At 44.3% G+C, this 27,675-nt stretch overlaps 2 non-coding genes across 2 annotated transcripts; one reads left to right on the forward strand and one right to left on the reverse strand.

Moving 5' to 3' along the window:
• Window positions 1–13,320: 13,320 nt before the first annotated feature.
• On the forward strand, window positions 13,321–13,463 carry LOC132651550 (small nucleolar RNA SNORA48). Its single transcript, XR_009589160.1, has one exon. It is a non-coding gene; the product is annotated as a small nucleolar RNA SNORA48 (small nucleolar RNA).
• A 10,883-nt stretch (window positions 13,464–24,346) lies between these two features.
• Window positions 24,347–24,474, reverse strand: LOC132652050 (U6atac minor spliceosomal RNA). The gene has a single exon (XR_009589543.1). It is a non-coding gene; the product is annotated as a U6atac minor spliceosomal RNA (small nuclear RNA).
• Between the last annotated feature and the right edge of the window lie 3,201 nt (window positions 24,475–27,675).

The raw sequence follows: 27,675 nt of genomic DNA on the forward strand, positions 1-27,675 counted from the left end.
CTATTTAGAAACAGACTCATTATTAATTTTTGTAAAAGATTTAAGTTCAGTCTATAAAAGGTAATGGTGGCATTACATGGTATTTTATGTTTGGGGCATAATTATAAGTATTTATGGAACATTTCCAGAAATAGGTGAATGTATAAAATCATTAGAGAAGAGTTGCTTTATATACACCAGATTTGTAAAAGACAATGTTACAAAAAGAGCCTTTTCCCTGATGAGATACAGTTAGTACATGGAACTAAAAAATGAATATTCTTACCAATACTTGATGCTTGGTTATTCATCGCCAGTCTGAGTTGAAGTACTGTCTTTGTTTTTAAATCTGCTGGCTGCTGCTGAGGCTGGCCACCCTCCCCTGTAGTCATAGTCACCAGCTGCCTTGTTTCTCCTTCTGTATTCCCTTTTCATACCCTCAGCAGAATTTTCTTTTGGGAGAATGTTTTCCTGTGGATGTAAGCAGTTCCCTGCATCATGTTGTCCCCTTGGAATTTACATCTTTGCAGTTTTCTTCTCCCCATCTATGGCTTGTATTTTCACTGGATTTTGTCATACAAGTTTGTTCATTTCAATGGTATGTAACTATCTTCTTCTGTTTTTTAGTTTTCCATGGTAGTTTTGGCTATGGTAAAGTTGTGTATACATTTTAGGATCATCTTGTCAAGTTCCTAAAGACCTTTGTGAGGTTTCATTTGTGAAGAATTGCATTGAATTCATAGATCAATTAATTTATGGAGAATTGTCACATTTATAATGACAGTTTTGTATGTATAAATATGGTATGTTTCTGCATTTACATATTTCATGCTTTCCAATAAAGTTTTATAATTTTCCACATAAAGATTTAAGTTTATAATTAGCCTCAAGAGTTTTCATGCTGTTTACACAGTTACATTAGATTATATTTTTAATTCAGTTGTAACTGTTTATTGCTGTTATATATAAACATCACGTGTGGATTTTTTACCTACTGATATTAATAGAAGTTGGTAGGTTTTCAAACCTTGAACTCTTAATATATAAATTGTTCTGCTATTTAACATGTATCATCTACAAATATTGCTTACTATGTTTGGAAATTAGACTATACTTTCTAATTATCTTTCTCTGATTATGTGTAATTGTCAAGAAAATCTGTTTTAGAAATAGAAAAGATATGTTTATCTGCCACACTGATAGCTGCTGCAGTACAGCACTTGTAACCACAGATTTGCACTGTTTTATATTAGTGGTTGTGGTGACATAACCACTGGTCAGTATCAAGTGTTTGTAGAGTCAACTCCTCAGTGGGAAATACTAGTTGAATTAAACTGATCACAGTTAAAAAAAAAAAAAGTCATGTGTAAAAATAACTTCTGTTTGCCTGAGGTAATTGTCCTCTTGGAGGACTGTAATATTTTCAGCTCTTGAGAATTACTGCTGAATAAGCTCACCCGTTCTAGCTCTTTCTGAGCTCTGGCTGGCTGGTTCAACTTGGCTGTTCTGGCTCAAACTCCAAACTGACTGATTCAATCTGGCTTCTCTCAATTTTTCACTAAATTGATCTGCTTGGCCTCAAAGTGACTCTAGCAATCTGTTCTAATCTGGCTCCTCCTCATTTTCTGGCTCATTCTGCCCTTACCTGTGTCTGGCTTGTTTTCTCTGCAACCTGTCTCTGTAGAAGTAAAAAAGTGCCTCTGAATTCTGCAAACCGAACTGGCACAAACTCAACTGTACTGCACTGCCTCTCAATTCACTGACTCAACGGCCTGAACAGAACTCAGAGACCTTCATGCCTCTGACTCCTAAGTGCTGGGATTAAAGGCATGTCTGTATTCCAGCTGAATCACACTGACCTGGAAGGTCTTTGGATGTGATCTCTTGCCAGAGCAGCCATATTGCTATTGCTCTATTTCTTCCCCCTTTATGAGTCTCTTTCATTGCAAGTTGTTTGAGTTTGCTTGAATAAGAATGGCTTTAGACCATGGTGGTAGTGCCAACACTTGGGATCCAAAGGCAGGTGGATCTCTGTGAGTTTCTAGTTCTGGTCAACAGATTAAGTTCCAGGACAGCCAGAGCTACACAGAGAAACCCTGTCTTGAAAAACTAAATTAAAAAAAGAGGGACAGGGATGTCATTTAGAACCAAAGGAATGTAGTTGGGCATTTAAAAATATATATATTATTTAATTTTATGCATTACTGTGAAGGTGTCATATCTCTTGGAACTGGAGCTATAGACAGTTGTGAACTGCCATGTGGGGGCTGGAAATTGAACCTGGGTCCTTTGAAGAACAGACAGGGGTCTTAACCACTGAGCCATCTGTCCAGCCCCAGTGGTTGGATTCTTTAAGCTTGTTTTATTCAGGGAGAGTTGAGTTACACATGTCTGGAGTATACAATTTAATATTGACATACATCTGTTGAAGCTCACCACAATCTAGAAAATGAGACCCAACCCCTCTGACCTACCCACTCTAGCAACTATTGTCACTGAGTAGTTTCTGAGTGTTCTGTGTGTGAATCACCACAATTTGTTTATATATTCCTCCTCTGATGAATAAGCTGCTTGGAGCTTTGGGCTAGTAACAGTTTATAAACATTCACAAGTCCTTAAGCTGGACACAGTGGTACACACCTACAATCTCAGTGCTTGGAAGCCTGAGGCAGGAGGATTGTGAGTTTGAAGAAAGGCTAACTACATAATGAAACCCTATTTCAAAGGGGAATAAAACAAAAATGACTAAAAAGTGTTAATTCCTGGCACACACTTTTAGACTCCACATTCAAGAGACAGAGGTAGGTAAATATTGCTGAATCTAAGGCCAGCCTGCACTACATAGTGAGTTCAAGATCAGCCAGTGTGCTGGGCATTTTTATGTCAGCTTGACACAAGCTAGTGTCATTAGCCTCAACCTGAGAAAATGCGTGGATAAAATGGGGCTAAATTAGTGAATGATGGGGGAGGGTCCAGCCCATTGTAGGTAGTACCACCCCATGGCTGGTTTTTCTGGGTTCTGTAAGACAGCAGAGTGAGCAAGCCAGTCAGCAGCACCCCTCCATGGCGTCTGCATCAGCTCCTGCCTCCAGGTTCCTACCCTGCTTGAGTTCCTGTCCTGACTTCCTTCCATGATGATAAGTGAACAAACCCTAACTACGTCATGGTGAGATCCTGTCTCAAACAAAAAAATTGTGGAATACTGTAACAGAAAATACCTGGGCATGGTGCATTCCTGTCATTCCATCACTTGAGAGGTAGAGGCAAGAGGATCAGGGTTTAAGTTAAAGGCTAGTCTCAGTTAAGGACATCACCTTCCCATCACACACACAAAAGCAGGGCTGGAGAGGTGGCTCAGTGTTTAAAAACACTTTAGTTTCCGGTATCTGTGCCAGCCATCTAGCTCCTCTTCTAGTGATCCAATGCCCTATGCTGTCTCGAGTGGACAATATGCATACACATGTGGGCACATGCACACCCATAAGGTTTTTTTTTTTATATTTTAAAGGAAAACAACTAGTTGAACAGCTGGGTTATACGGTAGTGATAGTTTAACTTGAGGAGCTGCCATAGTGGTTGTATACCAACAGTGTATGAGAGCCCAGTTTCTTTACATCTTTGTCAATAGGCAGCATGGTCAGAATTTGGAATTGGAGCTGTATGGGGCTGTGTAGCGGTGCCATTGTGGTTCTAATTCTAAAAATAAGCCTGTTACTGTATTTTTATTTTGTCTTTCAAAGACCAACTTTAATTATTTTGTGCCGGGGATTCTTAATTTGTGTTTTCCCATACGGATTTACTTTTGACGTGTCTATGAAACCTTTTTAAATAATCCAACCTTCCATATATCTTTTGGAGTTCCCTCGCTTAAAGGTTCATGGTATGAGTTTTATATTTGAGAATCTGCATTTTAACAGGTTCCGCCGGCGGTTTGTGTGCTTTCAAACTTGACAGCCAGGAGTACCCATTGACAGGAGCTGTGTAGAGCCTTTCCTTTGGAGCGTACCTTAAATATCAGCATGTTAGGTAACCAGAAGTCTTAGGCTGCCTGGCCATGTAAGCATCCGGGCATTCTGAACATTTTACACTGCTTTCTGAAGTAATTTCATTGCCTCAGCTTAAATCATGTTGCAGTGCTTCCCGGTCTCTCAGAACTGGAAAGGAGGCTCTGTGACCTTAAGATCCCAAAGAGCATCTTAACCACAGTATGATTCTCTAGACCTGGGTAGTCCCTGTCCCTGTGTTCTTACTTTACACTTCACCTTCTAGACCGTTTTACCCAACTGCCGCTCAAGTTTTTCAGCTCATATTTCCTGCTGCGAGTGTACCTTGCTCATTCATTGATTTCCTTACTTCCTCTCCACCTCTTGCAGTCATCTTTCACTTGCTTCTTTAACCTGCTAAATACCTGAGCAAGCTGGGTATAGTGCCATGCTGGTGTTCTCCATCAGCATGCCTATCTGGCAAAGCCCAGCCCCCACCACTGTGCCAACTCTGCGCTGCGTTAAGGCTGCTGAGCACTGCTGTGCCACTGATACACCCACACACGTCTGGGTTCTGCTGGGCCTCCTTAGAAGTCCGTTGACAGCTCTTACCCATTCTAAACCATGGGTATTAGCTTCCTGAACCTGCCGGAACAAATTACAAACTGAAGCCAAGAGAGGAGAGCCTATTTTCCTCTGAATCCACACTCCCTGCAGAGAATTAGGGAAGATGCCAGTACTGGCTTCCAGGGCTAGCAGCTCCCCACCCGTTCTCAGCCACTCTTCACCTCATGTATAAAATCAACCTTTGCTCACCCTGGGCTTTTTGGGTTGTTGGGACAGGTTCTTCCTATGTAGGCCAAATTTATTGTGTAACTTCCTATGTAGGCTGAAATTTAACCCACCCTGGCTTTCAACATATTTGTTTGTGCTTCCTGGGTGCTGAGACTGCAGGCCTGTCTACCTCCTTGGCAGTTTGTTTGTTTGTTTTGTTTTGTTTTTTGGTGGTGGTGGTGTTTTGGTCCTTTTTTTTTTTTTTTTTTTTTTTTTGCATAACACAGTGATGTCATTTTCGTCCATTCTTTTTCTCTTAAAGGCACTGGTGATGGCATCACAGACTATTGTATAATCCATAAGCTCAAGGCTCTCCATCACATCTGCAGACTTCATGTCTACATAGGATAGCATTTGAAAGTCCCGTGGTAGAGACGTGGTGTTTCAGTGGTAACCTAACGGTACTATTCAAAATAATTTTATTTTATAGCATATATGAAAATGCGTGCCAGGGCTGGAAAGGACCCGGTCTTGAAAGTCTTCCTGCTCTTACAGAGGACCTGATCAGTTAGTTCCCAGCACCCATGATGGACAGCTCACAACTGCCTGACTCCAGTTCCAGGGGATTCAGCACCCTCTTCTGGCCTCTGTGGACACACACACACACATACACACACACACGTAAATAAAACCTTTGAAAATATATGAAAACATAAGCATATAGCCCCCAGGTTGACGCTGCCAGTGCCTAAAGTGGGTGTCAGTTCTGAGTGGTTTGTTCATGTCTTCCCTTGTAGTTTTTACCGCCTTAACACAGTAGTGACTGTTGACTTCTGAAAATTATCTTTAAAAATCATTTCATTTGCTGTTTTTAAAAATGTGTGTTGATGGATTTAGCCGCGTTGTTGCTCCTCACAGATGGTGTTTCATTATAAATATGTTGTCATTCATATATCTATCCTATTGACTGCGTTGTTGGAGGCGTCTGCTGCTGTGAAGCACGGCAGTGGGATTACCGTGCTGTAGAAAACTGGGACGCCAAGCAGGTTCCCGGAATACGTACACACGTGCTCTCCCCTCAGGGGCACGAGGGGGGTCGTTATTTCCTGGCTTCATATTTGCTAATTCGGTGAATATGAGATTTCATAGTGGTTTTAATTTTATTGATTGTGAGTGAGAGAATAAGCTTAAATGTTTCTCTTTTATTTCTTTTTCTTTTCCAGTCTGGAGTTTGAGCCCAGGGTGGTTTGCATGCTCGGGAAGTGATCTGTCACCACTATGTTCATACTCTTTCTGTAGAATCACTGTTTTTGTTATGTAACTAGGCAGTAAACTCAGTGAGCTGGTCTTCCAGAATACTCTGGATGCTGTTTCATTGTATCTGCCCTCAGGCCCATGCCATGAGCCAACAACTGTTTGCCCTTTATCACTCTGGAATAATTTGTTTATGATTGGGATATTTTTTTTGTTCCCTGAAATATATAATGGGATTCACTAGCTTTCTATTGCCACCTGAAATTCTCTCTGTAGGAAAATTGCTTCTGGATTACTGATTCAGTCTTGCTTATGATTATAAGAGTGTTCAGATTTTCATTCTTAAGCCAGACTTTCCAGAATTTTTCCACATCATGAGTATTCAAATTTCTTAGCCTGAAGTTCTTGTCCTGTAGTTTTATTTCCAATATCTGCAGCTATGTTCTTTTCATTTCTATCACCTTGAGCCCTTTTTTGTCACCTTCATAGTTCTTCTGATATACTAACCACTTTTTTCTTTCCCTCTAATTTAAAATGGTACTTAGCTCATTAATTTTTCAATCTGCCTTTTCCTTTGAACATATATGTTGGAGATTTTTACATTTCCACAGCTTCAGCTTTATACTGTGAGTTTGGTACAGTGTGTTATCACAGCTGACCATTGTTAACCCCGTGGGTGCTGGGAGCTGATCCCATGCCATCTGTGAAAGCAGCACGTGTTCTAGACTGCTGAGCCAACTCTCTAGCCCCAAATTTCTTATCACAGTTCCACAATCAATTAGCAATGTTTCCAAGCATATCCGACTTTTTCTTTCTAACTACTGAAGTAACAGTGTTGTGATCTCTGCACTATCCAGTGTCCTGAAATTCCCTGAGGTTGCGGGGGGGGGGGGGGGAAGGTGCCTAGTTGTAAGCCAGAATTTTACCACCAGTATAGACCAAATGACTTAGCCATCAGTAACAGACCTCACATATGGCAAACAGCATAGTCAAGGTGCAGTATCATACACAGTCCAGGCTTGTGTATCTTCTGATGTTTGCATAATACAGAGATTGCCTGCCAGTGCATTTCTCTGCATGTGACTACCTACACAAGCTAGCCAGGAGCCGTTCTGCTCCACCAAGATTAGGTAGTCCCGGCAACCTTAAAATAGTCCTTGGATGTCTGCAGAGGGAGGTTACAGAAGCCTAAAAAGCAGCTAGTCTGTCATAACAAGTAGATGGTGACAGCTGCATGTTTTTTTGGGTGGCAGTCAAGGAGCAGAACTTTTCTTCCAGGAACTTCAGTGAGAGATAAACGGCTATTAGGTACTAAGATGGACGTCTAGCATCAAACAATTTCATTAGCCATCACAACTGCAGTAGAAAAGTAAGACATAAGGTTTTCCTCCACCTGTCTACCTTTGGAGATTTCTTGTATTTATATTAAGGACTTTTTTTTTTCTTTACAGCAGAAGTAAGAAAAAGTATAGATTCTACCTTTTGCAGGCTGAAGTTCTCTCTCGTTTTCTTAGTTGCCAAACTGTATTTACTCAGCAGGTAGAGGAGAGACTTCCTAAAGACTTCGTCTTCTCTTTGTTTTTGTTTTCCTTCTGCCTAGCACAAAGTTACTAGAAAGACTGTCCAAGTCTGGAAATGGAGTTAACACAAAATTTCCATTCTCTGAGATTTCAAATGGCAAAACAGTCTTTGTGTAGTTTCAATTAAAATCAGAAGTAGTTTTATGCAATGTGTAAAAAGAGATAGGTGGAAATCAAAGTGCTGATGTCAGCATTGGAAGACTCAGTGCCCTCACTGTAAGTAGGATCTAGTAAGCTGGAGAGAGAGCACCATCCACATTATTTGCAAAACAGATATACACTGCAGTGCTAATCCAGCCCCATTTAGCTAGCACATTTAGGCCAGATACCACATCCTGAGTCAGGACAACACAACCCTCTGCAGCTCTTTCTGGGACAGAGAGCTTGGAGAAGCAGACAGTACAATGACTTGACATCTCTTAGTTACGAGACCCGGCTCCTCCATCCCCTTAAATACCCTATGCTGTGCTAATTCATGTGATGTCGAACTTCCTGCTACCCCAAAAGTTTATAATATGTCAGACCTTTTATGGGACCGTAACAGCCCAGGGTTACTGAGGAAAGGTTGAAGGAACGTCAACCCCGAACACCTCAAACATGAGGACTGTGGGAGTTGGCTACCTCTCTGCTCCCCATGTGGTGCCATAAAGTCAGCTCCCCAACTATCAACCCCAGTGAGAACTTATTATCCTGACAGTTATCAGGCTTTTTGCTCTTTGTTTGCCCTTATGAGTTTTTTTCCCCCACCTTCACTCAATAACCAGTGCCCAGCTAAGCTCCCCTCCCCTCGGTCTAGTCCAGTGCACAACAGGCTTGGGTACCCCAGGGAGAAAGTGGGCACACAAGATTGGCCAGAGATTCCTGAGTGGAGGTGCAGGGGCACAGGGGCACGTGCACTGAAGAGGCTCCTTGCCTCGCCCCATTCCCATCCTCCTCATGTCCTCTTTATCTTCACATCTCTCATCCTCTGATGAAGCATCTCTTCAGATTTTAAAGGGAAGCCACTCCATCCCTTTAAGGCCCCATTGAGTTTAGATCTCCCAAAATGATATTATTATTGTTGTTGTTGTTCTTCCTCCCACCTCAAGCCCCAATCATGGCTTTGAGCCCTTTCATACTGAACCTCATCGAAGGGAACTGTGTTGGCCTCCTTTGCAAACCAACAGCTGCTGCTTCAATTCTGTTACACCCCACCCACACACTATATTCCACTATAACCTTTTAAACTAGCAGGAAAGCCCCCCCCATAACAGAAGGATCCTCTAGTTAGTTAGACAGCACTTCCTTGTATCACGTTAGCCAAATGCCTTACTGGTTTGAAAAATATAAATGAAAAAAGCCCACCCAGGCATTTACACCCTTTACACGTGGGCCCAGAGGACAACTCTATCCTCTGTTACTGCTGAGATATTATTAATAGGATTAAGGATGGGAGCCATTGTACTTCTTTGACAATGCATTGGTTATTATCCATGGCAAGGGCACTTTCAATGGAATTTTAGGGACAATGGCCTAATTAGAATAGTACGCGAGAGAATAATTTGGGATCAGCGGGTGAAAATGAGCAAATGTGGGTGGTCCTTCTGAGATGCTTTGCTGTAAAAGGAAGCAGGGAACCGGAATAGAGAGTTTTATTTTTCAAGTTAATGCCCTTTAGAACAGGAAAAACTTGCTGATAAGGGGAAGAAAGGAAGGATGATTGCAGGGCCAGAGAGAAGAGGAAGAGCAAGGATCCAGTACCTGAGGAAAGGGTGATCTTGCTGAAAGCACAAACAGCCCATTATATTCGGAGAGAACAGTGCGTCTGTGCCTGTGTGTGTGCTGGTGTGTGAGAGCAAATGTGTGTCTGTGCCCGTGTGTGTGCTGGTGTGTGAGAGCAAATGTGTGTCTGTGCCCGTGTGTGTGCTGGTGTGTGAGAGCAAATGTGTGTCTGTGCCCGTGTGTGTGCTGGTGTGTGTGAGCAAATGTGTGTCTGAATGTATGTGTAGGCTCCTGTGTCATCCTCAGTGACTCTCCACACTGAAACTGAAGTTTACTGATTCTTTTAGGTGAGCAGCAAATTGCAAAGGCCCTTCCAGCCTCTGCTTCCCTCATGCTGGCATCACAATCACACTCTAACACACCCACTTTTTTTCACATGCGCACTGAGGATTGAACCAACATCCTCATGCCCAACAAGCTATCTCCCAGCCCCATCACAAGGAGAATTTTAAAAGAAGTTGCTTAGATTCAGTGGTGAAGAACGTTCTCTTTAACTGCAATGTGTCCTGAATATAAGCAAAATCTCTTGAGACTGGGTAGGAAGGCAATATATAGTCTCGGTGAGCAGGAGGTCAAAGGACATGGACTACTTACATTAAAAGACATTGCCAGGCATGGCGGACACTTTGTAATCCCAACACGTGTGAAGTGGGGGCTGGAAGCCCAAAGCCAGTAGGCTATAGAGAGGCCCCATCTGAAAAACTAACAGCTGGGGATGGAGCTTGCTTAGAGCCACAGTGCTGAAGACATTGTGAGAACAAGATTGTACTAGGGATTGTAGCCAACACAATAGGAAAAGAAAAACTATCAAAAAAGACAAATTAAGCTATTACTATTAGCTGTTAATAGTAATTATTTATTAACTAATAAACTTAATAAATTAAGCTGTTACTATTACAAGTGTCCAGGTAGGAGACCCCCAGAGAAGCTTCAACCACCAGTAGTAGCTTATAGAGATAGTGGAATAGAAGGTAAATATACCAAAACTACACAAGCAGTTATTAATAAGAGATTCCACATAAGGTTGTAGACAAGCTGCCACCGTGTGAGCTAACAAAGAAGTTAAGAATTAAAAATAAATAAAAATAGAAAAGACTACCTGAAGGGGGAAGAAGGGAAGCGCTTTAGAAATTGAAAGTTAATGATAGAACAGCTGAATTGTAAACCTATAGTACACACTGAAAAGTAAGCCATGCCACACCAAACACAGGCCCAACCATGCAGTTCCCTGGCAGGGTGAGGAGAAGCAGGCCGCAGGTTTTGGTGAGATTGTAATTCCTTCACATGTAAGCGAAGAACAATCCTATATTACCTCTCTGTATGACTCAAAGCAGAGTAGCCAGGCAGCATTTTCAAAGAGAAAGCATTGTGTAAGAGTGAGCCACAGGGGGACCAGATAATAGGGAACAACCACAAGTCAGGGGGGCTGAACTCAGTGTGCCAGAGCCCCAGGCTGAGAGGCCCTCGACAGTTGTGTAGAATGGGGAGGTGGGGCTTACAGGTGCCTAAAAGGTGAAAAACGCAGGCAGCAGGAGGCTGTTTAGGCAGTGAGGCGCACTGGGAAGGAATCAGACTCCTCAGCAGTGAATAACTGGAGTCTCACAGTACCAAACCTGAGGAATAAAACGAAGCACCAAGCAGCCATTCACTGCTCTGCAGTCTGAGCTTTGAAGCGCCAGGGGAATGAGTCATCAGCAGCCATAAATGCATCTCTGTAGCAGGGGTTTCACCACTCAGCAGGCTTGGGAATTACAGAACAGGTCTTCCACCTACACAGATTCCAGGGCTGTGGCCACTTCCCCAGCCCAATATACTGGAAGATGCCTCACTCCATGTGGCACATTAGCCACAAATTTATGATCTGGGGAGTCTCGGGATAGTGGGTGTCTTAATCACTGATCAGTTTCTCTGAAGAGACACCATCATGACCATGGCAACTCTTATTTAATTGGGGGCTGGCTTACAGTGTCAGAGGTTTCGTCTATTATTTGTCATGGCAGGAAACATGGGGGCATGCAGGCAGACATGGTGCTGGAGAAGTAGCTGAGAGCTACATCCTGATCCACAGCCAACAGGAAGAGAGAGCCACCAGGCCTGGCTTGGACTTTTGAAACCTCAGAGTTCATCTCAGTGTATACTTCTTCCAATAAGACCACACCTATTCCAACAAGGCCATACCTCCTAATCCTTCTCAAGGTGTGCAGTGCTCCCTGATAGCTAAGCATTCAAATATATGAGGCTGTGGGGCCATTCTTACCCAACCCACTACAATGGTATAACCTGCCTAACCCTCAGACCACAAAGCTAGGTGTGGGCAAAAGGGTACTCTGACACACAAAGAGGACACAGTTCTGACAGACATTGAGCACCTGTCCCATATAGGCTCAGTACAGGCTCAATACCAGTATAAATCACAGAAAGACACTTACCACCTTGTGTTAAAACAATCTTTCAGGAAAATGTAACTAATATGTGTGTGTGTGTGTGTACAATTTGTTATATGTATAAAATATATATAATGTTGGGACACACAATTTCATGAAACAAGCATTAACGGCATGAAAGCTCATGTGGATCCTGATATGATGGTAGTGTGACTTGAATACTCTAATGATACACCTCAAGGTCTCAAACACAAAAGTAGGCAGCAAAAATAATAAAGAGCAGAGCAGAGAGGCTGGAGAGATGGCTCAGTGGTTAAGAGTACTAGTTGCTCTTCCTGAGGACTCAAGTTTGAGTCCTAGCACCCACATGGTGGCCCACAAACATCTATAACTTCAGTCCCAAGGGATCCAATGTCCTCATCTAGTCTTGGTGCACAGATATAGATTTAGGCAAAACACCCATAGACATAAAATAATAAAATATTTTACAAAAATTAAGCCAGGGCAGAAAATAATTAATAACAAAAAGTTATTTGAAAAAAGAAAGAGGACCAACAGACCCCCAATGAAAAGAAAGGCAATCCAAACTAATAAAATTGCATAAGGAAAAAAAGAGATTACAGCAGATTCTAATAAAATCCAGAGGATCACTAGGGAGCATTTTGAAAACATATTTCAAAAACATAGAAAATCTAGATGCATGTGACCAAACAAAATTAAATTAGGATATTAACAACTTCAGTGGGCCCATTAATTAACAAGCAACAAGATTGAGACAGGAACAAAAAGTCTCCCAACAAAGAGTAACCCAGGACCAGATAGAGCTGTTGTCAAATGCTATTAAACCTTTAAAGAAAACTACTCACACTGTTACATAAAGTAAAAAGGAAAGGACATGGCCAAGCATTCTCCTGATCCCAAAACCAGAAAAGGACACAACAAATAAAACTATTGTTCAATTTCCTTGATAAACATACACAAAAATTCTCAATAAAATTCTTGAAAACTAAATTCAAGAAGGCATTAAGAAAAATTATGCTACAGCCAAGTAGTTTTCATTTCAGAGAAGCACAGATGGTTCAAAATATGTAAATCAATAAGTGTAATACAGCACAGAAATAGACTTGAGGACAGAAATCACATGATCATCTCAATAGTTTCAGAAAAGATCTTAATGACATTTAATAAAAGCCCCGAAGAAGCCGGTAAGGAATGGAAAGAGTATATCTCAAAATTATAAGCAGGTATAGACAAAGCTCTAGCTGACATTATATTAAGAGGAAACTGAAAGTGTTTCCTTTCTTCAGGAATGAGACACACTCAGTGCAGTAGTTGGGGTATTAACTAGAATAGTAAGAGAAAGAAATAAAAGGGATCTAAATACGAAGGGAAGAAACCAAATCACCCCTATTTGAAAACAACATGATCCTATATTTAAAAGACCCTGAAGGCTTCATAAGAAAACTCTTAGACCTGATTAAACATTTTCAAGAAAGTAGCAAGACAGAAAATCAATGTATAAAAATCAGTAGCTTTTCTATATACCAATAATTAATTTGCTGGGAAATAGATACTAGCTTTAAGAGAAAAAAAGAATATATTAACAGCCCTGGCAATGGGCTAAGAGACACCTTGTTGGTGATGTTGTTCTTTTATCAGTCAGAAGCAGAGCAGATGGCAGTCCTCTGTCCATCCTAGCTTAATGCCTGGCTTGGTGGTCAACGCTGTTTAATGCCTAGGACACATGAAAATCAAATCAGATCCAATCCAGGCAATGCATTGAGGGAGGAGGAAGACAGACAGAGACCTGCGTTCTCGGAGGGGAAAATGACCACAGAGCTGCCCTGCCCTCCATCCCATGACACAGCCCTGTCCACCACCTCCAACAGATTGTCCATCCCATGACACAGCCCTGTCCACCACCTCCAACAGATTGTCCATCCCATGACACAGCCCTGTCCACCACCTCCAACAGATTGTCCATCCCATGACACAGCCCTGTCCACCACCTCCAACAGATTGTGTTGGGAAAACTGGATGGAACTAAATCCATATCTTTTACCTCACACAGACGTTAGTTTAAAATGGATCACTGATCTTAAAATAAGGCTTGAAATGCTAAAACTTCCAGAAGAAAACACAGGTAAAACAATTCAACATCTAGGCAGAGGGAAGGACATTTTAAAAGGATGAAACAGCATAATAAATAAAACCAAGAACTAACAAATGAAACTTAGGAATAAAAACCTTCTGCATGGAATAGGAAACAATCAGAAGGGCGAGGAGGCAGTTTATCGAAAGGAAGAACATCTATGCCAGCCGAACATCTTATGAAATTAATTCCTACATTTTATAAAGCACTCAAAAAATAAAAATACTGCCCTCCAAAGCAAATCACCCAGTCTAAATGAGCTACAAATTGAATAAGCAGTTCTCAAAGGAAGAAATACAAGCAGCCAGTAAATATTTGAAAAACTATCTAGCATCTTAAGCCATCACTGAAATGCAAATTTAAAACTGCTTTGACATGACTCTCACTATAATCAGAATTGATGTGGATAAGAAAACTAATGACAGGGCTGGAGAGAGATGGCTCAGAGGTTAAGAATACTGGCTGCTCTTCCAGAGGTCCTGAGTTCAATTCCCAGCACCCACACGGCAGCTCACAACTATCTGTCAGTTCCAGGGAATCTACAAGCTTCACACAGACATACATGCAGGCAAAAACGCCAATGTACTTGAAAAATAAAAGGAATTATTTATAAAAAAAAAAAGGAATTATAAAAAAATTGTAAAGACTTAAAAAAATGACAGGAAATGGTGAGGAAGTGGAACTCTATACACTGCTGATGGACTATAAACAGGTGCAGCCACTATGGAAATCAGTGTAGATGCTCTGAAAAAAGTGGGACTTCTATTCATACAGAGAGTTGAACGGAAGTTCCCTTACACAGGGAATAGAGCTCCTCCATGAAGCCCTAGATTACCAAGCAAGAAGATTGGCACTAGGAGTGCCACGCCTCTCCTTGTTGAGTTGTTGGTCAGAGGCCCCCAAACAATACAGACTATTTCCATTGCTCCTGTTTGCTCACCACAACTTGATGGTAAATGCCTGTTGCTAAAGACACCACATACTTTGGTCATAGAATATGAAGAAATCAAGTTGGTGCTGACCAGGAAGTTTCTTCTCTGCTAGCAAGATTTCATCATAGTAGACAGTGTTATGTAAGCTGCTGTGAGGGAAAAGTCATCAGCAAACCAGGTCATCAGCAAACAGTCTTACCCAGCTGTGAACCCTGTGAGCCACAATGATAGGTATGACCAACATGTGTCATGGTGCACTGGTGCCGAGTGTCATACATGTAAGCAACTGCTTTCTGGTTGGGTTTAAGAACCATCTCACAGGAGGAAACTCAGGCTTAAAACTCATTCCTTCAAAGGTGTGTGGTTGGGGGGTTCAAAGACCTCAAGATGGACCTACTACTATTTGTTGTAGAAAACTGACATTTACTATTAATCCATAGATTATTACTGTGGTTGTTATTTAAATCTCTATTGTTTCAATAAAAGAGAGATGTTTAGATTGTTAATATGCCTTAAACTCTGAGGCTGGGGCAGATTAGACCCAAAGTAGATTAGCTACTTTGTTATCTCTCAGCTCCACATCCCAGGCCACTTGCTTTATTATTTCTGTCTGGGCTACTTCCTATCCATAACTCCCATAAATACTTGCACATGCTTTTCACCTGGGCTTCTCTCCATGGCTGATCCTCAAAGCTAACTCCTCCCAGCCATATGGGTTTTTTTTTTTTTGTGTGTGTCACTCTCTGCCTCTTCTTCTCCTCTCCTGTCTCTCTCTTCCTTTGTCTCTTCCCCCTCCCATGATCCTCCTGGCCCCCAAGCTATAGAACCTTAGCTCTACCTACCTCTCTTCTGCCCTGCCCAGGTGTAGACAACCTTATTAGCCAATCAGGGATAAGCTGGAGGCAAGGTTACACAGCATTACTTGGTACACTTGAGGGTCTGCTTACAGAACAGTAAGAATCTGGTGGGGGGGGGGGGCAAGCAATTCATTAAATACAAAGCACCAGACCATGCTGTAACTATTATTTTACTAAACATAATATCAAACTTCCCTCTAAACTTACATCTCTCTACCCAGAGATTGCTGCCACTCTCAGGCCTCCTTGCAAAAGTGTTTTCATGTGGGGGACACTGGATAATGCATATTGGCAACTCACAACTGATCAAAGTGCAGAGAGTAAGTGTGAGTAGAGTACTCAGCCACAGACATGACATCTGTGTCCCCTCCCACAGCTCAGGGACCATCTCTGAAGAAGGATGGAAAGATTTTAAGAGCTGGAGGTCAGGGAGGACCAGAGAGAAACAGTGTCTTCTGGACATGACAGGGTCACGGCAGTCATGAACTCACAGCAGCGGTGGTTGCTGTGGTTGCATTAGACCCACGAAAGTGGTTGAGTGTCCCTTATCCAAAATGCCTGGAACCAAGCGGTCTGGGTTTCAAATACTTTGATTAGGCAGTCTTTGAGAAAGTGAACACTTGAAGAGAGGACAAGGGTGTTTGATCTTGCACTTATCTAATAGGGGAGTGTCTTGGCAGAGAGAAAGTCAAGGCAAAGGTGAAGAGGTGAGAACGGGCACAGGAGAGAGCATTCAGGGGGCAACATTGTGAGTGCTATGGAAGGTGGCGTGTTTAGAAGCTGTGGTGGGAAACCAATGGAAGAGTGCCTCTGCCTTGAGTGACAGATCCAAAGTCCTGGTAGACCAGCAGGCCCGGTAGTCTGGAAGCAAAGCTCAATATGCAGCAGGAGAACTAGAGAGAAAACTGGACCCTGTGAAGTCAAATGGGAACCTAGATGGACACCTTAGAACCCACCCGGTCCCTGTGCCTCACCCTCAACCACACAGGAGAACTGCGGGTGGCATTCTTTGCAGAGCACTGTGACCTGGGCTCAGGATGCAGATCGGGAAATCTGGCAGCAGCTGCCCACATCCACAGAGCAACCACAGATCAGCAGCAACCCATGCAAGCTGCTGTAGAACCCGGCTGTGACCTGCCCTGCATTGTAACAGCTTCTTCATTGCTGCATTCCAAATCTCAAATCCTATTCTCTAAAGACCGGCACCCAGATTGACAGCCCAGGAGGAATTCTGGGACATGTAGTTCAGGCTTAAGCAAACTGACACACCTTAAAATCAGGAACAGCAGAGATGTCAATGCGGTCAGACAGGGGTGAGTTTGGGGCTAAGTGGTAAGGGATGACTTCACAGTGCGTTGTGAATAAACTATGCCTGAGCGTGAACCCAAATGACTTCCTCCAACTGTTCCTGAAAACAATTCACTAAAGGTAGTGCTGTATTTTTCCAGGCTGAAGAAATGCCATCAGCAAGTATGGATAGAGGGGTAACAAACAACAGTGGCCATTAAAATTTGAACAAATTCTGTGATTTGTCTTTGGAAACTTGGGTATCTAGCTGAGAAGAAGTTACCCGTGATTTGATCCTAAATAATAAGGGTGTGTGTGTCCTGGAATAAGACCTTGAGTTCAGGAAACAGGACTAATCTATGAGTTACGGACGTTTCTTTGCACCCCCTCCCCTTTGCAATGTTGTCGCTTGCTTTTTGTAATTTCATGGGAAGGCTTATGGCACTGTGTCTTGTAGCTACCCATTTGAGACTAGCCTTACGGCCTAGCTTGGTGTCAGGACATCAGCAAGATACAGTAGAGCTCAATGGCCACTGTGTATTTCCCTGATTCCCTTGCAGCTATGTTTGGCTTTGTGGCTCAGTGTTGACCTCCTTGGTGCTGGGATTACAGGTGAGTGTCACCATGGTGGCTTTTTGTGTGTGATCAGTGAATTGAAGTTAGATTCTCTTACTAGCTAGGCAAAAGCTTTGTGAAGAAGTTGTGTCTTCACCTCCAATCTTAGTGTTCTATTGCACCATTGTTGGAGAGAGGGCTGATGTGAGAGACAGGTTAGGACAGAATAGAGGCTGCTGCCTTTCCTGGAGGTAGGGAGGTAAAATGATGCTAACAGTCTAGCTCGGGGATGGGTGTTGGTCTCATAGTGTTCATTATTACTTGAGAGTGATGTAAAGGCAAAAGGCCATTTGTGGACCAGTGACCATGTACCATCCATCAAGAATGTTCAGTAATGCTTCTACATGCTTCAGGGCATTTTTTAAAAAGCGTATGTCCATAAGAACATACACTGTCAATGAATTTTTCCCTTAATCCCACTATCCAAAGCAGCAAACAGCTCCTTAAAATTCTCCGCTAATGACCTGGAGCACGCTTTCATGGCTTTCAAGTGAAGTGTGAAGTATTGCAGTTCTCCGCCAAGCAGAGCCATGTGACACTCTCAGCAGCTTAGACCAGGGGAAAGATTTAGAAAAGTTCGGCTCTGAACTTTAGAAGAAACAACAACAATGTCATGTAAGTCTCTCTAGGGATGAGTTACCGTGAGTTTACTTTAAAATCAAGCTCCAAAACGATCATCTAAATTCGAGGGGCAGAAGGTATTGCAGAGTAAGTGTTTATCTACGCGCTAACATTTGCCTTAGATCACATGTATACTGTCATGTGCCTTTTACTTTTCTTCTGTGTGATTGCTTATCAAAATTTTATTTATAAATTATACACCCTTCATTTTCCACACTGCAACATGGCAGGGTTAATTCAAAAAGAGCAAAAGAAATAAACGCAGGGTTTTGTTTTAGGTTGGGGTTCTTGTTTAAGACAGCCTCCATTTTTAGCCTAGACTATCCCAGAACTCAAGATCCTCCTGCCTCGCACTCTCAAGTGTGACACTGTGATTCATGGAGGTGCGTTAAAAGCACCACCCTTAGCCAAGCTCACACACAGGGCTCATCACCTCGTGGACAGGGCCTCATGGGTAGTCACTGGATACTGTGAAAAGTAAGCAACTACCTGTAAAACCCCAAAGAAAACTCATTTCTCTAAGGTTCTCCCATGCTTCCAACTATCTGAATTTGTGACTGAGATCCTCCTTCCAAGCTCAGGGTTAGTGTAAGGCCATGGGCTGCAGCGCATGCCACTGTCACAGGTCGCAACCGAAGGCCACCGGGTGAACAGTCAGTCTGGCTCCACTCTCTACCTCTCAAAGCATGGCTCACTGTAAAGAGTGCAGGATTCTGATGGAAACCAGCCAAGCAAATCTGACGTGTTTAATGCCAACTCCCTGATCAGGAATGCAACTCCAGACATGAAAGCTTGTTCTCATGACTGAAATTAAAAAAAAAAAAAACAAAAACAAAGTCTTTCTCTCTCTCTCTTTCTCTCTCTCTTTCTCTCTGTTGCAGAAACCTATTTTAAGGTGATTTGGATTGTGTGTAGGTGCTAAAAACAAGACTGTTTACTCACCCTGCTGAGCCTTAGGCAACAAGAAGCACTTAACTGCCAGATATGGAAGTTGGTGTGGAGTTTCACCTCACTGGAGAGTGGCACTATCACACTCACGCAAATGGGGTTCTGTTTGGAAAGGGAAAGGATGCCCACTCTGAGCAGCCCGTGGCCTGCTATTTATTACAAAGTTTGCTAGAAAAATCTCGTGGTAATGACTGAGGCTGGCCGGTCTCTGAAATATTAATTACCTAGTCAGTGAAGAACTGTAGATGTTTCCTGAGCCGGCTGAAGAGCTGGTGCTTGTTCCAATTACTTCACGCTGTCGTCTCAAAGGCTCTTCATCTTTATTTCTGGTTGATCACCCTCTCAGGCTGCCACTCCCCAAATGTCACCCTGAAAGCTTTCTGCCCTACAGCTGCTCTGAGGAGTAAGTTAATGGCATGTAAACAAATCCTTAAATGCCTCAGGAGCCCCATTAGAATTCTTTGAACAGCACATGTGAGTGGGTGAGCTGGCTGGACCCTGCGCCTGGCGCTCTGGAAGGCAGCAAGGCCCTAAAAGCCAGCTCCAGGCTCTCCTGGAGGTTCTCTGTTGTCTTCCATGACCAGGGAAGAAGTGTCTCTGAAAATCTTGTCTTGTATTTTTTTTTTTTTTTTTCGGAAGTAGGAGGAAGATCTGAAATAGGCCTGGCAGCTCGATCAGGCTTGGCTGCCTCTACCCAAAATATGTAAAATGTGTTTTTCAAGGAGAAACGTTTGAGTTCTAGGCCACAAGAAGATACACGGTTTCTGTGCCTGCCCCCACACCCATGCCCTTCCTCTTCCTGCTTAAACAGGACCGGATGCCTTCCAAGGGCCAAGGGCTGCTTAGGGTGGATCCTTTCCCTTTTCAAACAGGGAAAGGATTTGGGTGAGTGTGACAGTGGAGTTAGGTGAGACTCCACACTAACCTCCATCTCTGGCAGCTGAGCGTTCCTTGCTGCCTAAGGCTCAGCAAGGTGAGTGCAAATACTCTTGTTTTTTTTAACACCTACACAGGCAGTTTCCAAAGAGGTCAGAAGAATTTGCGCATGCCTCCCAGGTACCCGCATCTCACCGCAAGAGCTCTTCGGTAGAACGCCTTACTTATTTGTTAGGCAAAGCTTCATCCTCAAATATCGGTTCACTGAGCTGCTCAGAATGTCCTCACAGGGGTGTCTGACTCACCATGCTTCCTGTTTTCTGTAGAATTTGCGCAGTGTGCTCGTGCTCCAGGCCTTGGGCCATGAAAGGGGACGGTACTGACAGCGAGGACAGGGGCTGTGCCTCTTGTCTACCCTCATCTGTCTTCCCCTGTTTCCTAGGAAACTGACGTTCTCAGGTCACTGAGCCTGTGGTCCTACTCCCTTCCTTAACAGTGTAAGGCAAATGCTGAGGTAAAGCTGGGGTGACCCTCTGCTTGTTCCCGGGACACATGAAGGCCCAACTAAAACAGAGACAGAGGGATAAGCACACCTGGTCAGTCCAGCCCCTCTGGTGGGGACCACGAGCTGGCGGGGAAAGCTGGAGAGAGGCAGTAGAGCAGTGACGCAGTACATGTGTTTGGGAGGGGCAGCGAGAGTGAGGCGAGCCTGCCAAGAGGGACCACAGACAAAAACAGCACAACCCCCTTAGTTTCCCCAGATTCAAATGAAATGTTTGGTTTTTAACTTTAAGCGTAAGTTAAGCAAGCAGTCCTGTTGCCACTTAGACAAGCCTTCCTTTTCTGAAGTGGGTCAGGCCACGCCCACACTGGACACCAGCTGTTCCCCTGAAGGCTGAGCTTGTTCATCCTTTGCTCCCTGGCTCCAGCCGTGTGTGTGTGTGTGTGTGTGTGTGTGTGTGTGTGTGTGTGTGTGTGTAGCTCCTGCTGCATGGCAGATGAAAAAAGACATGGCTCCCTCCTTAGACCTCTCCAACCAACCTTTGATGTGACAGGCTCAGCAGGGACTGCTGGGGGACTAAGGAGGAAAAGAGCCCCAGCTGGGGGCGGATGTGGGGTTGCTGGTGAGAGGCAGTAGAGCAGTGAAGTAGATAAGGATGGCACTTATTCCCTGGCCAGTTCTTACCTGCCCAGCTTCCTGTCCCCACTGCTTGCCTGCCAGATGCAAGGTTTAGAGGGATGGCACCAAGCCAGCGCAGTGCGCTCCTGTCTGGGGCTGCACTAGCATCTCCTTCCGGAAACCTGATGTTCACAGCCTTGGGACATGCCCTGCCATGGGCTGGAACTGAGCAATGTAGTGTTCATCTTGACTTGGGAACTCCAGGCAGAACCCACTGGCCCCCAGGCTTCAGAAATTACTTTGAGAACAATTTGTGGGTGGAGAGTTGAGAAGTTTGTTTGCAGCCTAGGGTCTGGAATCCTGCCACTGGGTGTGACGAGCAGGCCAGGTGAAATTCCAGGCATGTTCTCAGCAGGGAACCAGATTGGAGTCTGGTTGTTGCTTCTTGGTGTTTTTCAGGGATGGTGAGCACCCCGGCCAGCCTCATCTCAGGAACTATTTCCCTGCACCCCACCCTGACGCTCTTCTTGTACTTTGCTACACAATGCCTGACAGAATATACCCTTTCCCCAAAGCTAGCCTGGCTCCTCAGTAGGCATGTCACTTCTCCTGCCCAGTGAGATACAGTTGTGTGAAATTCAGATCATAAGAGGCTTCTTCTTGAGCATTTGTTTGTCCCTCTCAATATGCTGTAGTCATTCCAAGACCAATATCTGTTTTTCTAATGAAAACTTGAAGCTCACTGGCCTCCTCCTCCCTGGGCTCCCACATTCTTTTGCCCTCTGCCACAGCCCAAGAATTCAGCCATGCAATCCATCTGTGGACCTTTCTGTCTCCCCAACAGGTCCTGAGCAGATTCTGTGGGATGGAGCTTGCTTCTGCTGATATAAAGGCTTCAGCCAACACCAGAAGGCTGTAAATGTCATCGAGAACTTCTCCTCGACCATCTTGAATCTGGGCAGTCTCAAGCTTCTTATCTATCTATCTGTCTGTCTATCTATCTATCCATTCTTCTATCAATCAATCAATCTATCTATCTATCTCTATCACCTATTATCTATCAATCTATCATCTATTTTTATCTATTATCTATCATCCACTTATCATTTATCTATTCATCTATCATCTGTCTCCATCTATCTGTCTATCCATCTATCACTTATCTATTTATCTATCATTTATCTATCATCCATCTATCTATCATCCATCTATCTATCTATCTATCCATCTATCATTATCTATCTATCATCTATCTGTCTATCTATCTATCTATCTATCTATCATTTATTTTTTTGGAGAATGGTTTTTACATTGTAGTCCTGGGTGGCTCAGATTTTGATAGACTCAGCTGGCCTCAAACTCACAAAAATCTGCCCACCTCTGCCTCAGGAGTGCTGGGATTAAAGGTGTGTGGCCTCAAATATCTTATTTAGATTTCATCTATCTTCTTGAATTGTAGTGTTGGGTAACCTGAACTCAGAAAACAGTATTAAACTGATACTATTCTAGCTTCTGCTGTTTCTTCTTTCTCAGGAACCTCTGTCTTCTTGAAGCATCCATAAGGCAATAGACTGAGGTATTTGCCTGCAGTTATGTGAACTCAGATCCTTCTCAGAGTGGCGTGGTGCACGGCCAGCAGAGGAAGCAGCATGTGCAGTGGCCCCGAGACTCGGCTCCTTCTCTAGAATTGCCAGCAGGGCTGAATGGCTACAGCACATGCTTGGCCTGGGATGTAGCAAACAATTTTATACTCATCAGATTGGTCTCCCTCGACCATCCTATGTAACAAAGCATCCCTGGGTCACGTCTGTCCTTTTAACTTATATCGCATGTGATTTCATATGTTTATTGTCTGTTCTCTATGTTTCTCCACATGATGGCTGATCCTATCAGAGCCTGCTGCAATTCTCTTTGTAGAACCCAGGGAAGCAGAAGAGGCTGTCAGGACAGACAGGAGAGGTTTGCACCAGGCCTCAGAGCATATCAGCCCTGCTTGGTGATTAGGCCAATCCTGAAAAGTATGGGAGGATCTTTTTGGGCCCTAAAATGTCAGCCGTGTTAATGGTGGGTGTGCGGACCATGAGAGTGCATCAGAAAAGGGGAGATAGTTGTGGTAATCAGGAAAAAGTAATCTGTGTAGGTCATTAGAACAGAAGGAAATTCATGTTAAAGCTGCTAAGAATGTTGGTTGAAGGCTGGCCAGATGCCTCATCAGGTGAGTGGGCTCAGTGCCAAACCTGAGAACTTGAGTTCATTCCTTGGAAATAGGTGGTTTAAAGAAGAGTGGACCTGACATCCACACATCACATAAGTTATTTATACACATAAACATACATACTTATAACCATATAAGTATATGTGTAAATATGTATAGGTATGTATGTGTATAGAAGGATGATTACTGGCAGGGCCTGATCATTGTTGGGGCGTGGAACACAGCGAAAGGGAGTCACAGATAGCTGCTTGGTCGACCAGCAGAAAATAAGAACCTGATTGGAGGTGGCTGTCTAATCGGCTCGGTACCACGTGTGAAAGCATGAGCACCTTTCTCGTCCAAGCATAGCTTGACACAAATCCAAGGGAGAGTGATCTGTTGCTGGTGCCAGGGCCTGAGTGTGCACTGGCAGAATTGTGGGGCTCACAGAACTCCAAAGAGACTACGGGGCCCTAGCTGTCATTGTGGTGGTCAGCTGCAAGTTGGGGAAGCTCCATTTCGCTCGGCTTTCTTACATTTCCCCCTTAAAATAGTTTTCTCCTTTTCTCCCCTGTTGGTTTGTGTAATCCTGGCTGGCCTCAAACTTTCTGTGGGATCCAGGGGATTGAACTCAGGTCCCTAGGCTTGCATGACATGCACCCTGACTCACTGAGTCATCCTGCTGGCCCATGTGAATGTTAAGGGAAGCCTTGACAAGACCCTAGGACTGTGGCTGGTCTCGGCCTGCAGGAGCCGAGAGGCTGGCAAGTGCACTGGTCCAGAACTCGGTCTCTGCTGCCCCAGATGATCTCATTATTCCCTCTGCCACTTAGGCTTTATTGGAGAAAAGAGGATTCGAGGGAAAAGATGCCAGACGTTTTAGACAGCCATTGTGTTTTGTATTGTTTCGTTTTTCTGCACAGGGCTTCTCTATACAACACTCCAGCTGTCCTGGAACTCAATGTGTAGACCAGGCTGGCCTCAGACTCACAGAGGTCTGCCTGCCTCTGCCTCTCGAGTGCTGGGGTTAAAGGTGTGTGACAGACACAACCCAGTAGCAGGTGGTACTGCCTTAAGCTCGTGAGTGTGGTCAGGCCCAGGGGCCTCTTCCGTCTTTGTCAGGGCGCATGCTAAGCTTCTCTCTTTTTGTGGGCTGTTCTTACCTACCTGCCCCTCTGAGACAGGGTCTCACACTGTAGCCTAGGCTGACCTCAAACTTATAGCAAGCCTGCCTCAGCCTCCCGTGCTGGGATGGCAGGACGGTACCCCAGCTCTGAGCTACCACTTTCATGTGCTTACAAAGGAGTTTGCATCTTTCTTTCTTTCCTTCCTTCCTTCTTTCTTTTTCCAATACAATGTCATTCCCCATAGCCCTGGCTGTCCTGGAACTCACTAGGTAGACCAGGCTGGCCTCCAATTCTATGGCTCAGGAGTTTGCATTCTTAACAAGGACCAGGAGAAAGATAAAATAGGAGGTCAATACAGATAACCAGAAATGACTTTGAGAAATTACACTGAGCCTCCTACAGCATGAGGCCCCACATGAAGGAAATGACTTTCCTACATCATATGTGGAAAATGCTTTCACGTCCAAGGGACCATTACTCACAATTTAAAGCATAGTTTCCCAGAACTGGAATGAAGGAGGACTCTCCTAATTTCTGCACAGAACTTCTATTCCATGTTTCCCTTTTTAGTCTTTTCCCAAGGGATTCTCATCTCCATGGCAACACCGCTGGTAAACATTCAGTTTCCTAATACTAGACTCCTTCTCAGGCACTGCAGGCTTCCTCGAATCGTCACTGATTAAGAAATTGCTATTGCATGTATTAATGAGGCAGCTTATAGTCATTTTAACTTAACCTGTACGGGGGTGGGGCGGGAGGGGCGGTGGGTGCAGGTTTTATTATTCCCCTTTGACAAACAAAGCAGAAGCGCAGAGAGGTGGCTCACCCAGGGACACACAGCAGAGCCAGGACATGATCTCATAAACTTTTGGCCCTTGGGGCTAGCACTGGTATGTCTGCACTGCTGCTTATGCGGTGGGCTGAGGGGAATCACACCAGCCTGGCCAGAGTGGGAGGAGGGTTTGGAGACAGCAGGCACATCCCTCACTGCCAGCAAGCCGTATTTAGCCCACACCCCTCCTCCTCTATCACTCACACACTTGAGCACTGTGATTTCATGCATCCTGACTTCAGAGGACAGCTGATCAGTCTCCCTGTATTAAAAGGAGCTCATTTGGAGAAAGGCCTCCAAAGAAACAGTCACAGAGGATCACTTGGGAAAACAACAGGCTTGTCCAGGAATGGTGGTGCATGCCAATAATCCCACCTCCGGCCGAAGCAGGAGGATCCTGGGTATGAGAACATCCTGGGCTACATAGAGAAGCTTCATCTCAAAGAAAGATGTAAATGAATTTTTCTGTATTATGTGGAGTAATCCGAAGTCAGTATGGGGCAGCTTGTGAGGCTGGGAGAGGGAGTTCAGAGGAATGAACAGGCATTCCACAGATCATTCCAGAAAGGAATTCCACCCATCCTGAACACTGGGTTTCAAGTATTAACAGGAAGCCTTGGAAGCAAGGAAAGGGTCTGGGGATAAAGGTAAAAGAAGGTGTCCCCCAACCAAGGACCACACATGAACTGCACCTAGGCCCCCTACACAAATGCAGCCAATGGGCAGCTTGGTCTTCATATGGGTTCCCTGGGAGCAGGGGCTGACTCTGACATGGACTCTGTTACCTGCTTTTAACCACCTTCCCCTGTTGGGGAAGAGGATTCACTCAGTCCTGATGCAACTTGATGAGCTGGGGTGAGCCGGCAAGGGAGGGGCTCCCCTTCTCTGAAGAGGGAGGATAGGAGAAACAGGGAAGGAGGGTGGGACTAGGAGGAGAGGAGGGAGGAGGCTAAGACCAGGATGCAAAATGAATAAATAAAAATTAAAGTTAAAAAAAGAGGGTGTCCCTCCCCTGGTGTCAAACTCAGCATTTAGACATAACTCGGGGCACCCAAGGTGAAGCTTGTGAAAGCCAAGCAAAGCCAAAGTTGACTCAAAGGGAAGTAACAAGGGCAGAAGGCAGACAACTTGTGAAAGAGGGGATGAAGTCCGAAGCTAGAGTCCTTCTGGGGTCATAGATTTATCCCTGCAGGTCAGAACCCCCTTTGGGGGATGAGACTCAAACAATCTTAGTGTCTAAAAGTAACCCCCAGGCACACAGGCAGTGAACATAGGCAGCTACTCAGAGGTGGGAAAAAAAACATACTGTTTCAGTTACACTGGGGTGGAGGTCAGACACTGGACAAACAACCTCACAGCAGGGAGGAAGGCTTTAGATAAGGAAGCCCACAGTGCCAGGAAAGGCCAGTGTTTGAAACAAGCCAGCAAACAAACAAAAACCAAGAGCTTGCCTCTTGGGCTTCTCATTCTCTAATTTCCCCAGCAATGTGGATCTCGGCTGTGTACTTAGGAAGCAGCGATGGCAGGCTTAGTAATGAGCCTTGTCAGAGATCTGGAGTTCCAATTTAAGCTGTGCGGCTGCCTGCTGTCTGTGAGACTGAGCTGGAGGTGGGGCTCTCTAAGGCTCAGCTTCCTTGTATATAAAATATGGTTAATTCTTCATGGAGCTGATGGGAGGATTAAACACAGCAGCATATGGCAAGCAGGAGGGGGCCCAACAAAGGAGAGTTTCCTTTATCTAAGCAACTGAACTCCCTCATCACTCTGAGGGAGGAAGAGAAGCCGGTGGAGCCTGTCAGGGAGGGATCCTGTTGGTTTTAGGGCCGTGTCTGTCACTGTGGAGGGTGAATAACACACCTGCTGGGTTCCACACTTCTCCTAGGGAGAGGCCTTATGCTACAGCTGTCATTCTCGCAACCCACAGGGTGAGGTTTGCAATGGAGCTCTGAGCACAGCATGGCATGAGCCCCAACCCCGCAGCCCAATCCCAATGACACTTGTTTCCTCCACACTGGCTCTCCAGCTCCTCCTGGACCCTCAGCCTCTCAGCTAGAGGAGGAAGGGATAGTCACTAGGAACCTTTTATGGAAACATATTAATCTTTAAAAAAGTTATTTGCATAGGATTATTGTGTGTATGCACATTATGTTGGGGTGGAGAGGGTGGGTGTACATGCCATGGTGTGTGTGTGTGTGCAGATCAGAGGACAACTTTATGTAGCCAGTTCTCTCCTGTCACTTCTAGTGGAGTCTAGAGATTGAACTAAAATCACTGGTTTGCACAGCCGCCCTCTTTGTCCATTGAGCATTATATTAATCTTAAGAGAGTTTCTGCATCAAAGCAGAAGGACTTTTTACCGTGTTTGACTTGTTCTGAGGAGCTGGAGTCCCAGTTTCAGC

Source organism: Meriones unguiculatus, chromosome 1 (assembly GCF_030254825.1).
Source record: "Meriones unguiculatus strain TT.TT164.6M chromosome 1, Bangor_MerUng_6.1, whole genome shotgun sequence".
Taxonomy (NCBI): Eukaryota; Metazoa; Chordata; class Mammalia; order Rodentia; family Muridae; genus Meriones; species Meriones unguiculatus.